Source organism: Anomaloglossus baeobatrachus, chromosome 8, assembly GCF_048569485.1.
Source record: "Anomaloglossus baeobatrachus isolate aAnoBae1 chromosome 8, aAnoBae1.hap1, whole genome shotgun sequence".
Lineage (NCBI taxonomy): Eukaryota > Metazoa > Chordata > Amphibia > Anura > Aromobatidae > Anomaloglossus > Anomaloglossus baeobatrachus.
In genome coordinates this window covers 26,108,994-26,123,132 of record NC_134360.1, presented here as the reverse complement: position 1 = coordinate 26,123,132, position 14,139 = coordinate 26,108,994, and the positions used below count along the sequence as shown (strand labels likewise).

Sequence of the window (14,139 nt, the reverse complement as noted above, 5' to 3'; positions counted from 1 at the left end):
GCACATCACTGGGGGCTGCCGTCATCCATGCTCCGGTCTGGTGCTGCGCAGGCCGCGGACCGGAAGTGGGCCTCGCAGAGGCTCCGCCCACCCCCGACCCACGGGATCTCCGTCGCGGATTCCTCCCGGTGGCCGGCTGCTCCCCTAGGTTAGTTGGAGGGCTCCGCCGCTGCTCCGGAGGGTCCCCGCAGGGGCTCCTTGATCTGATTCTCCCCCTCCAGCTGGGGGAGTAGCGCTCCGGCGGTCGCGCCCGCCGAGCACGTAGCCACGGCCCGGGCGCTGGAACCGCAGGCGGCGCCGCTCCAGCCCCACAGACCGCTGCAAGCTGCTGCCTCAGGGCATCCACTCCCATGACCTCGGATGCCCCCCGCACCATCTCCAGGAGTTCAGCAAGGGCAGCCATGGCAGGAAGCAGCAGCAGCACTACGTCCTGGGACACAAAGATCAATCGACGAAAGGGGAGGTAAACAGCACACCCCCCTATACCTCTCCCAACACCCCACCCCTTCCTTGCTCCCCCCCAATCCCCTTACAGCTCCCTACTACCAATCCTGTACTCCCACACATCCCCCATCCCATGCAAACCTATTAACCCTTTCCTAACCTTGCACCCTCCCGATCGTCATGGGGTCCATTCACCCCTATGGGGCTCACTGCCCTTCTTTACGTGCATACATAACACCATGTTCAGTGGCATTTTTCTTTTCTTAAATGGAGAGACTCCAAAAAAAAAACCAATGATCCTTGTAGAGAAAAATGTGCTCTTTCAAATGATAACAGAATTAATATATTTTAGGGGGACCCTTTTTGGGAAATTTGACCTAAAAATAGGTAAAATTCGTTTTTTTTTAAGTTTTTCATCATATGTGGGTGTGAATATTTCCACAAATACATATGCTTTGACCGTGATATTGCAGCAATGCAAAGTCATGAAGATGTTTGTTGTACAGGGTAAAGCACCAGTTCCTATTGGTTTTTGGTCTTGAGTTATATATGGGCAAAGTTTGGCATAAGTTTAATGCGAGGCGTTTTGCAAGCTACTTTGACACAAAATTGCGGCCGAAATATTGTTTTGTCATAGCCGGTAATAATTTTATCGCGTTTAGCAGCAAAAGTTGAGCTAGTATGCCAAATTTCAGCATCATAGCCAGTATAGAACTCTAATGGCTATGTGCCAAAGTTTGCAAAATCCTCTTAGCTGAAGCCGCAGCCTTGGGGGGGCCTCCAGTGAAAGGTCAACAGTGCCCAATATATTTGAGATCTGGCCCTAAAAATTTACAGAACCTCTTTTCAAACATACATGTACATCCTTATAAATTTTCAGCAAAATCGGAGAACGTCGAGTGGGGACCACTGGTCCACTTGACACGGAATGACCCATGTTCACTTTCCCCTTGTTTGTTTTCCCTCTGTCTTTAGAGCCTAATGGTGTATAGGAGAATAAAACTAGTAAATGCCGCGTTATCCCCAAGGAAGCCTATGTTAAAATTATTCCAGCTCTTTATTCTTTGTATTGGTCAACGCGTTCCAGAGATCGCTGTCTCCTTCATCAGGACATCAAAGAACACTGTTGATACTGTTCTTTGATGTCCTGATGAAGGAGACCGTGATCTCTGAAACACGTTGACCTGTACAAAGAATAAAGAGATGGCATAATTAACATCGGCTTCGTTGGGGATAGCGCGACATATACCCGATTTTTTTTTTTCTCCTATACAACATTACGCTTCCACTCGGGGCTGTGGCTGTCGCCATTTCTATACATGCATTTAGGAGTTGTGACTGGCACAACCCCAATAGGTGAGTCCAACTATTTTTAATAGGGTCTTACCCAGTAAGGTAACAATTATCTTGCGCTTTTGCTCCACAGTTTGTTTCCTATATTCTTTAGAGCTTAGTGGGGTTGACTAAGTGCTCATCCCATCTGCTCCCTACCTAAGGCCTACTTCAGGGTCAACCAGGTTCAGGTATCCAGCTCGGTGCATAGGTGTGCAACCTATTTAGGGTGGTGAGGGAAGCCAGTGACCAGCTGTAGGTTTGGTCAGGGGTCACCATCCTCCCTAGACACAGGGTTTCCCTTCCCTTTCTCCATGCGGTTGGTACTTCTGCTTCCTACCTAAGGCCTACTTCAGGGCCAACCAGAGTCAGGTATCCAGCTCGGCGCATAGGTATGGAACCTATTTAGGGTGGTGAGGGACCCCAGGGACCAGCTGTAGGTTTGGTCAGGGGTCACCATCCTCCCTAGACACAGGGTTTCCCTTCCCTTTCTCCATGCGGTTGGTACTTCTGCTTCCTACCTAAGGCCTACTTCAGGGTCAGGTATCCAGCTTGGCACATAGGTGCAGAACCTATTTAGGGTGGTGAGGGATCCCAGTGACCAGCTGTAGGTTTGGTCAGGGGTCACCATCCTCCCTAGACACAGGGTTTCCCTTCCCTTTCTCCATGCGGTTGGTACTTCTGCTTCCTACTTAAGGCTTACTTCGGGGTCAACCAGGGTCAAGTATCCGGCTCGGCGCATAGTTGCAGAAACTATTTAGGGTGGTGAGGGACCCCAGGGACTAGCAGTAGGTTTGGTCAGGGGTCACCATCCTCCCTAGACACAGGGTTTCCCTTCCCTTTCTCCATGCGATTGGTACTTCTGCTTCCTACCTAAGGCCTAATTCAGGGTCAGGTATCCAGCTTGGCGCATAGGTGTGGAACCTATTTAGGGTGGTGAGGGATCCCAGTGACCAGCTGTAGGTTTGGTCAGGGGTCACCATCCTCCCTAGACACAGGGTTTCCCTTCCCTTTCTCCATGCGATTGGTACTTCTGCTTCCTACCTAAGGCCTAATTCAGGGTCAAGTATCCGGCTCGGCGTATAGGTGCAGAACCTATTTAGGGTGGTGAGGGATCCCAGTGACCAGCTGTAGGTTTGGTCAGGGGTCACCATCCTCCCTAGACACGGGGTTTCCCTTCCCTTTCTCCATGCGGTTGGTACTTCTGCTTCCTACCTAAGGCCTAATTCAGGGTCAAGTATCCGGCTCGGCGTATAGGTGCAGAACCTATTTAGGGTGGTGAGGGACCCCAGGGACTAGCAGTAGGTTTGGTCAGGGGTCACCATCCTCCCTAGACACGGGGTTTCCCTTCCCTTTCACCATGCGGTTGGTACTTCCCCGTGTCTAGCGTGACCGGTTATCGTACACGTGACACGGATGCGGTAGAGGGAGATTGAGTGATAAAGTGGTTCTTGATTAACGTTCTTGTCCTTGGAGGGCTATTTCTGCCCAGTACATCTGTATTACCAGACGATGTATAATGCACATCTGTGGTTAGGCATTGGAAGCCGTAACGGCATCCTCCTATTGTGTAGCCCTAATGTATCGGAGGAGAAGCCGGCGGAAGGTGGCACGTGTTTTCTCAACAGTTTGAGTTGTTCTAAGCTGTTTTTTTCATTCCACCGACATTACTAAATGTGACAGATCGCTCAGAGCCATTTCGGCGTTAAGCTTTCAAAGATGTTCTTTCTCTTAACCTCAAACACATGGGAAGCATTTGTGCACTTGACTTGCTGTCTGTCCTTAGGCTCAGACTTGTAGCGTTACGAGTTGATGCAATTTACTTTCACCCGTCACTTGATTTCTGAGTGTTCTTTACCTCTCGGATCTGCAAAGCTTTCAGGACTTGTGCGTAGCAGTAATTTTCCCATGAAGACTTTCAGTTCACATAAAGTGCATGTTGGTTTCGGTCTACTTTATATTTTTGTTTCTCCATGTTTATAGGCTACATGAAAAGCCTTTCATGCTTTAAATTAGCAAAAGTGAAATTTGCACATGCTTTCAATTTCTCCCAGCCAGTACAGCACCTTTTAACCCTCAGTTTCTTTAGGTGGTCTGGGAGGTGTTTGGAGTCATCATGTTGGAATATGAAGGGTGGAGATCCTGCTCTGCTTCAGTATCTCATAGGACATGTTGGCATTCATGGTTCCCTCAATGATCTGTAGCTCCCCACAGCCAGCAGCACTCAAGCAGCCCAAAACCATGACTCTCCACCACCATGCCTGACTGTAGGCAGGACACACTTGTCTTTTGTCCTCCTCACCTGGTTGCAGCCACACACACTTGACACCATCCGATCCAAGTAAGTTTATCTTGGTCTCATCAGACCACAGGAGGGTTCCAGTAATCAATGTCATTAGTCTAACTGTCATCAGCAAACTGTTTGCAGCTTTATTGGGCATCCTCTTTAGGAGAAGCTTCCTTCTGGGACAACCGCCATGCAGACCAATGTGATGCGTTGTGCAGCGTATGGTCTGAGCACTGACAAGCGGACCCCCCACCCCTGTAACCTCTGCAGTGTGCAGCGTATGGTCTGAGCACTGACAGGCGGACCCCCACCACTGTAACCTCTGCAGTGCGGTGTATGGTCTGCGCACTGACAGGCAGACCCCCCCCCCCCTGTAACCTCTGCAGAAATGCTGGCAACACTTATGTGTCTATTTTGAAAAGACGAGCTCTGGATATGATGCTGAGCTCATGCACTCAGCTTCTGTGGTCGACCACGTTGAGGCCTGTTCTGAGTGGAACCTGTCTTGTTATACCGCTGTATGGTCTTGGCCACCGTGTTGCAGCTCAGTGTCAGGGTGGTGACAATTTTCTCATAGCCTCGGCCATCTTTATGTAGTGCAGCAATTCTTTCTTTTTTTCAGATCCCCAGTGAATTATTTTCCATGAAGAGCCATGTTGATCTTCCAGTGACCAGTATGAGATAGTGTGGAGCAATAACCCCAAATGTAACACCCCTTCCCCTCATTCACCCCTGAGACCGTGTAACACTAATGAGTCACATGACACCGGGGAAGGAATATGGCTAACTGGGCACAATGTGGCCATTTTCACTTAGGGGTGTACTCACTTTTGTTGCCAGCGGTTTAGACAATAATGGCTGTGTGTTGAGTTACTTAGAGGACACCAGTCAGTGTTCATGCTTCCTCTCCTGACTGCTTCAGAGAATCATTGGCTATACAAGTTTTGAAGCTATTCCCCTCCATAAAATTAACCAAGAATAGGGGATAACTTGCTTATTGTTGGGGGTCCAACTGCTGGGACCTCCTTGTGCAATGGACTGCCGGAGATAGCCAAGTGCTGTAACAGTGATCTCCTCTGTACTATGAATAAGAGTGAACTTCAGAACTTCGTACTACTCTTTATATCCTTGAAATCTCACCTATTTGCAAAAAAAGGCGCAATGTTCATAGAGGTTATTACCCACGTTTTGCAAACTGGAAAGAGCAGTCATTAGGCACCACCAGATGTTCAATGTGCATGTCCACGTAATGAGCGGAGTGCTGGTGGTCGCACATGCTCAGTCACTCGGGACTCTGTAAAGTGGTTCTCTGGCAGAGCAGCCGATAGAAATGGCTTCATGCCCTGCTTATCACGGAAGGAGCAAAGCTTCCAACATAGCTTGGCTTTATGGTTGATGAGATTACATCTGCAGGGAACATAAGAAGGGATGACATTTATCAGCTGCCAAAAGTGGACGGAGACTATTTCCACTCAGAGCATGCGCCTACCGACACAGATTAGCACCTGCTAATCACAGATTTAATAACATTTCCAGGTTTGCTCTTATTCGTTCATTGAAGGCTGTTCTTGGACAAAGATATGTGGCTTTGGCCTTAAAGACGATCAGCCACCAGGATTTTCCTATATAAACTAAAGCCAGTGCTATACTGGCGCTATCATGCTGATTCTATACATACCTTTAGTTGTGAGATCGGATGTATACTTCCTGAAATATAAGCAAGTAAAGTTTGTGAAATGCACTGTTATTTGATTGATAAGTGCAACAGAATATCTAATAGGTGGGTGGGTTTTGCTAGTTATTCCCACCCCTGTCTTTCCTTCCCCTGTCCTTCCTCCAGCCTTCCTCTCTTTGTAATAACAGAGACAGGGGGAGGAAGGACAGGCGGCAGACAGGGGCGGGAATAACTAGCAAAAACCCGACCTACCTATTAGATATTCTGTAGCTGCTATCAATCAAATAACAGTGCATTTTACAAACTTTGCTTGCCTGTATTTCAGAAACTATACATCCGATCTCACAACTAAAGGTATGTATAGAATCAGCATGATAGCGCCAGTATAGCACTGGCTTTAGTTTACATAGGAAAATCCTGGTGGTTGGTCCTCTTTAAACGCAGTGCAACCTCGGTTCATATATCTCAGACAAAAAAATGAGAGGTAGAGCCTCCATGGTGCCAGTCCTGAAACCCCAATTTTGCCCTTCCAGCGTAACAAAACCCTACTAAATATAGAAAAGCTATTCAGTGTCTTGTATACCAAAATCTTGCTTCCATAATTTATCCTACTCCCATAGATCCACATCATTTCCCTCTTAAGCGGGCTTTGCACGCTACAATATATCTAACGAGATGTCGGCGGGGTCACGTCGTAAGTGACGCACATCCGGCATCGTTAGGTTTCACACGCTACTACAACACTGTGCGATTCCGATTGTACACAAAAGCATTGATCGCATGCACGTCGTTCATTTTCTAAAAATTGAACATCCGGTTTTGTTCAATGTTCCCCGGGCAGCACACATCGCTCCGTGTGACACCCCGGGAACGATGAGCACCGCTTACCTGCGTCCCGCCGGCAATGCGGAAAGAAGGAGGTGGGCGGGATGTTACGTCCCACTCATCTCCACCCCTCCGCGTCTATTGGACGGCTGCCGTGTGACGTCGCTGTGACGCCGAACGTCCCTCCCCCTTCAGGAAGTGGATGTTCGCCGCCCACAGCGAGGTCGTATGGAAGGGAAGTGCGTGTGACGGGGGGGTTACAGCATTCTGCGACACGGGCAACAAATTGCCCGTGCCGCACAAACGATGGGGGCGGATGCGATCGCAAATTCGATCGCATGTTAAATTGAAATGTGTAAAGCAGCTTTAAGTCCCAGTAGTTGTATATACGGCTGACATAACATCCGTATTATAAGACTTTATGGAGTATGGTAACTGCCTGAATGGAATATATTTGCATGACTGATAAAAGCCAGGAAGGATCCGTTATGGAGCGCAGAGCAGTTTACAAATATTGTCCAATTTTAGCCATGTATCGTTGTTCTTCTTTGGAACATATCTGCAGGCTGTAAATATACCATCATTGAAGGTTATTGTCATGTCCCACAATTTGTGAATTGTTCACTGGTTTGGATTACTATGTATTGTCTCTTCTGTTGCTAGGTTAAAGGTTTGACTTTCCTTGTATGTGGCCCTACTTTTTCCCTGTAGATCTGTGATGTTAGTTTCCCCGCCCTTCTTCTTCATGTAGTGTTATGCCTAGGTCACACGTAGCGACGGAGCAGCAATCACAATGACGATATGACCTTATCAGGATCGCTGGTGCGTCGTTACATGGTCGCTGGTAAGCTGTCACACAGGCAGATCTCACCAGCGACCAGTGACCTGCCCCCAGCCAGCAGCGACGCGTGGAAGTGATGCTGTGCTTGGTAACTAAGGTAAATATCGGGTAAACAAGCAAAGTGCTTCGCTTGGTTACCCGATATTTACCTTGGTTACCAGCGCACACCGCTTAGCGCTGGCTCCCTGCACTCGTAGCCAGAGTACACATCGGGTTAATAAGCAAACCGCTTTGCTTATAGTTACCCGATGTGTACCTTGGCTACGTGTGCAGGGAGCAGGCAGCTGGCTTCAAGAAGCTGCGGACGCTGGTAACGAAGGTAAATATCGGGTAACCAAGCCTTTGCTTTGTTACCCGATATTTACCTTGGTTACCAGCGTCCGCAGAAACCGGCTCCCTGCACATTCAGTTCGTTGCTCTCTCGTTGTCACACACAGAGATGTGTGCTTCACAGCGGGAGAGCAACGACCAAAAAATGGTCCAGGACATTCAGCAACAACCAGCGACCTCACAGCAGGGGCCAGGTCATTGCTGGATGTCACACACAACAACATTGCTAGCAAGATCACTGCTACATCACAGAAAATGGTGACTTAGCAGCGACGTCGTCGTCGCTGTCGTTGTGTGTGACATGACCATTAGTTACAGCCATCTTATGTACATGTTGTATGCTCTCCAGAAAAGAATTACTCTTTGTACCTGCCACATTGTCATCAATACAAGATTTTCAGTTAAAAGCATCCCTCTTTTCTTGGAGTCTTCCAATGAGATTGTGATCGAATTAAACTATCTGAGGAACCAATATGAACGCGAGTACAAGTCAATAGAAAAGGCCCAGGAAGAAGTGGTCTGTTCAGGCACCATCACGTTCCACATATCAGTGCGTTAGAATAGTGATACATGCCAAGGATCAAGAACCATGATCCATCCTCCGATCATGACAGTGGTGCACAGTCTAGTGCCGGTCCATTCCTGCTCGTAAAGTTTGTGTTGTTGGTTTTGACCTTGAGATGAGTGATCCTTTGGTCAACTGGAAACAAGTGTATATAGGCAAATGCAAAAAAATAAAATATATTTTGTTGATTTACAGGGATGTAAACAGACTGTTTTGCTTGGGAGGACGTACGCCAGAGAGAATGTTCTTGTTGGGAGGACGTACGCCAGAGAGAATGTTCTTCTTGTTGGGAGGACATACGCCAGAGAGAATGTTCTTCTTGTTGGGAGGACATACGCCAGAGAGAATGTTCTTCTTGTTGGGAGGACGTACGCCAGAGAGAATGTTCTTCTTGTTGTGAGGACGTACGGCAGAGAGAATGTTCTTCTTGTTGGGAGGACATACGCCAGAGAGAATGTTCTTGTTGGGAGGACGTACGCCAGAGAGAATGTTCTTCTTGTTGGGAGGACGTACGCCAGAGAGAATGTTCTTCTTGTTGGGAGGACGTACGCCAGAGAGAATGTTCTTCTTGTTGGGAGGACGTACGCCAGAGAGAATGTTCTTCTTGTTGGGAGGACGTACGCCAGAGAGAATGTTCTTCTTGTTGGGAGGACGTACGCCAGAGAGAATGTTCTTCTTGTTGGGAGGACGTACGCCAGAGAGAATGTTCTTCTTGTTGGGAGGACATACGCCAGAGAGAATGTTCTTCTTGTTGGGAGGACATACGCCAGAGAGAATGTTCTTCTTGTTGGGAGGACGTACGCCAGAGAGAATGTTCTTCTTGTTGGGAGGACGTACGCCAGAGAGAATGTTCTTCTTGTTGCGAGGACGTACGCCAGAGAGAATGTTCTTGTTGGGAGGACGTACGCCAGAGAGAATGTTCTTGTTGGGAGGACGTACGCCAGAGAGAATGTTCTTCTTCTTGGGAGTACATACGCCACCTCTGACATGATATCTTCTTCCATAATTCAGACCATCCCCGGGGAAGTCTTAGGGCTTCTCGGTGAGGATTTCTAGCAATATTTCACTGTGAAATACTAGAGAGGAAACTGCGGACAGTGAACATGTCTAGACTGCAATTCTCAGATTACATTCCCCTGTACGAGATTGAAAATTACAGCGAGAGGCCGGGAATGACCTGCAGATCTAAAATAATGGAGGCACGGACAAGAACACACCCAGTCATTACATCCAGAATTCCTGGTATGGTCTGATATGAACCAGCGTCCAAGAAAAAAAAGTTACTTTTGGCAAGTAATAAAGCTAAAACCTTATTCCTGCTCCTCCTGCGACTTCTATTGGATCATTTTATGTATAGTTTGTAGTGGAAAATGTTCAACCTATGACCAGGTGATTGGCCTGATTGCTTCCGTCATTGGTAAGGAACGTCAGTAGATATAGAACCAGTGAGCTCTAATCAATCGCTGGTATTTTTTCTCTTGTTTGCCATTTTTTATACCTTGCCAAGGTTTTTTGTGATCTACAAAGACTCAGAATGTGGTGATTAAGTTGAGCTAAACAAAAAAAGAGGAATTTGAATTTCAGCTACCGTCATATCCATAGTACTCCTAAAGGGGGCTTTACACGCTGCGACATCGCTAATGCGGAGTCGTTGGGGTCACAGAATTTGTGATGCACATCCGGCCGCATTAGCGATGTTGCTGCGTGCGACATCGATGAGCGATTTTGCATTGTTGCAAAAACGTGCAAAATCGCTCATCGGTGACATGGGGGTCCATTCTCGATTATCGTTACTGCAGCAGTAACGATGTAGTTCGTCGTTCCTGCGGCAGCACACATCGCTCCGTGTGACACCGCAGGAACGAGGAACCTCTCCTTACCTGCCTCCCGGCCGCTATGAGGAAGGAAGGAGGTGGGCGGGATGTTCCGGCCACTAATCTCCGCCCCTCCGCTTCTATTGGGCGGCCGCTAAGTGACGTCGCTGTGACGCCGCACGGACCGCCCCCTTAGAAAGGAGGCGGTTCGCTGGTCACAGCGACGTCACCGGGCAGGTAAGTATGTGTGACGGGTCTGCGCGATGTTGTGCGGCACGGGCAGCGATTTGCCCGTGTCGCACAACAGATGGGGGCGGGTACCCACGGGACCGATATCGCAGCATGTAAAGTAGCCTTTAGTTCCTGATGCATGGAAACAACCAAGGGGTGGACTCCCGGAGGTAAGTAGCTTCAGATACCATAAGACAATAATCCAGCACCAGGGAAAAAAGGCTTTAATATGTCTGTTTATGGATTTTAATATGGGATCCTATAAAAGTTAAATTTTAATTTATGATTAAGCCTTTTTTCCCTGGTGCTGGATTATTGTCTTATGGTGCATTAAGTTGAGCTGACACTAACTTTCTGGTTTAATAGTGCACATTTAGGGGTACTTCTTTGCACAGTACGATATCGCAGGTGCGATGTCGGTGGGGTCAAAGCAAAAGTGATGCACATCCGGCGTCGCAGTCGACAAAGCAGTATGTGAATCCTTTTACATACGATTAATGAGCGCAAAAGCGTCGTTATCGTATCATCGGTGTAGTGTCCGACATTTCCATAATTTCGCAGCAGCGATGTTACGATGTTGTTCCTCGTTCCTGCGGCAGCGCACATCGCTGTGTATAAAGCCGCAGGAGCGAGGAACATCTCCTTACCTGCCTCCACCGGCTATGCGTAAGGAAGGAGGTGGGCGCCATGTTTACGTCCTGTTCATCTCCGCCCCTCCGCTCCTATTGGCCGGCTGCCATGTAACATCGCTGTGACGCCGCACGACCCGCCCCCTTAGGAAGGAGGCGGGTCACCGGCCAGAGCGACGCCACAGGGCAGGTGAGTGCATGTGTGATAATGTACGCTACTGCTGCAATCACAAGATATCGCATGTGCGACGGGGGCGGGGACTATCGCGCTGGACATCGCTATCATCGGCAAGCGATGTCGTAGTGTGCAAAGTACCCCTTAGTCTCTAATTTGGAACTTTACGTCCCCCCATAGGGATGTACGGAGTAGAAGTGAATATTCTTGATGACTATTCCACACAACTCAACCCACTGCAATGGTGCAAGCGGTAAGGTGCCCAATAGTCAAAGAAATATTATTAGATGGCCTGTCCCTTTTAAAACATGAATTACACGGCGACATCTTGTAATTGTAAGGAGATTTAGCATTTGTGCTACTTAGAGGAGTTCATCCACAAATCTGCCAGCAAACATGTTTTTTGCAGGTACCATTATTTATTATATATATATATATATATATATATATATATATATATATATATATATATATATATATATATATATATATATATATATATATATATATATATATATATATATATACATACATACATACATACATACATACATACATACATACATACATACATACATACATATACATATACATATACATATATATATATATATATATATATATATATATATATATATATATATATATATATATATATATATATATATATAATATATATATAATATATATACATATATATTTGCATAAAACAAAAAACCTGATCTAAACCATAGAATATTTTTTCATGATGGCCTCTATTTAAATGCAGCTCTAGATGTGACTGGAGCAAAACATACAGCAGGGGAAAAAAAGTCATTAGTCAGCGACCAATTGTCCAAGTTCTCCCCCTTATAAAGATGAGATTTGCCTGTAGTTGACATCATAGGGGACCACAACTATGAGAGACAAAATGAGAAAACAAATCCAGAAAATCACCTTCTTTGATTTGGAAGATTTTTTTTTTTTTGCAAATTATGATGGAAAATAAGTATTTGGCAATAACAAAAGTTCATCTCAATATTTTGTTATATCCTTTGTTGGCAATGACAGAGGTGAAACGTTTTCTGTAAGTCTTCACAAGGTTGGCACACACTGTTGGTGGTATATTGGCACACACTGTTGGTGATATGTTGTCCCATTCCTCCACACAGATCTCCTCTAAAGCAGTGATGTCTTGGGCCTGTCGCTGGGCAACACGGACTTTCAACTCCCTCCAAAGGTTTTCTATGGGGTTGAGATCTGGAGACTGGCTAGGCCACTCCAGGACCTTCATATGCTTCTTACGAAGCCACTCCTTCGTTCCCCTGGCGGTGTGCTTGGAATCATTATCATTCTGAAAGACCCAGCCACATTTCATCTTCAATGCCCTTGCTGATGGAAGGATTTTTGCACTCAAAATCACATGCTACATGGCCCCATTCATTCTTTCATGTACACGGATCAGACGTCCTGGTCCCTTTGCAGAGAAACTGCACCAAAGCATGATGTTGCCACCCCCATGCTTCACAGTAGGTATGGTGTTCTTTGGATGCAACTCAGCATTCTGTCTCTTCCAAACACGACGAGTTTTGTTTCAACCAAACAGTTCTATTTGGTTTCATCAGACCATATGACATTCTCCCAATACTCTTCTGGATAATCCAAATGCTCTCTAGCAAACTTCAGAGGGGCCCAGACATGTACTGGCTTAAGTAGGGGAATACGTCCGGCACTGCAGGATCTGAGTCCCTGGTAGCCTGGTGTGTTACTGATGGTAGCCTTTGTTATGGTGATCCCAGCTCTATGCAGGTCATTCACTAGGTCCCTCCCATGTGGTTCTTGGATTTTTCCTCACCATTCTTATGATCATTTTGACCTGACGGGGTGAGATCTTGCATAGAGCCCCAGATCGAGAGAGATTATCGGTGGTCTTGTATGTCCTCCATTTTCTTATTATTGCTCCTACAGTTGATTTCATCACACCAAGCTGCTTGCCTATTGCAGATTCAGTCTTCCCAGCCTAGTGCAAGGCAACAGTTTTTTGTTTCTGGTGTCCTTCGACAGCTCTCTGGTCTTCACCATAGTGGAGTTTGGAGTGTGACTGTTTGAGGTTGTGGACAGGTGTCTTTTATACTGATAAGTTCAAACAGGGGCCATTACTACAGGTAATGAGTGGAGGACAGAGGAGCCTCTTTAAGAAAAAGTTACAGGTCTGTGAGAACCAGAAATCTTGCATGTTTTTAGATGACTAAATTTTTGCAAAAACATCTTGCCAAATCGAGACAAAGTGATTTTCTGGATTTCTTTTCTCATTTTCTGTCTCATAGTTGTGGTCGCCTATGATGTCAATTACAGGCCTCTATCCTCTGTTTAAGTGGGAGAACTTGCACAATTGGGGGCTGACTAAATATTTTTTTAACCACTCTACTTGTTAAAATGGGTTATATGTACAATTCAGCGTAGAATCGAAAGAATTGTTAGACCAGACACCGCTCTGACAATGCTTTACTGTTCTGTGTTTATCTCGGCAAACACGTCCCAGTCGTTACCTACACCCTCATGACAGTCAGGCTCCTTCCCGCCGGGCTTGTTACACATTAAAAATGTTATGAAAATCTTGTTTGCACTACTCGGACAACTCCTTCTTAAATACTATATTGCCCCTTATACAATAATCACTTCCTGCACTGGTGTAATTCCAGTGAAGTTGGAGCTGGGTCTCCTGAGGCTCACCTGACATTGTGCTACGTGAGCCCTGTGTAACGCCTGCCTGGATCCACAGACTCAGATGGGCTGTAAAGGGGAGGCTAGAGGGAAGCCACTCACCAAGCAGGACCCCCAGAACCCTGAAACCCTTTAACCCCTATACAGGGATTTGGAATTACATAGGGCCCTGGTGATCACTACCTGTGGAAGGCTGCAGTCCGATAAGAGTAGTAGTCAGGCAGGGTCAAACCAGGAATAGCAGAACAGGGACAGAATCGGCAGGCAACGACGTAGTCAGCAAACGTA

At 46.6% G+C, this 14,139-nt stretch overlaps 1 protein-coding gene across 8 annotated transcripts in view; it reads left to right on the top strand.

Moving 5' to 3' along the window:
- The window catches only part of MAGI1 (membrane associated guanylate kinase, WW and PDZ domain containing 1), a 713,270-nt gene that overhangs the window by 79,877 nt on the left and 619,254 nt on the right, over positions 1 to 14,139 (top strand). The window lies entirely within an intron of this gene.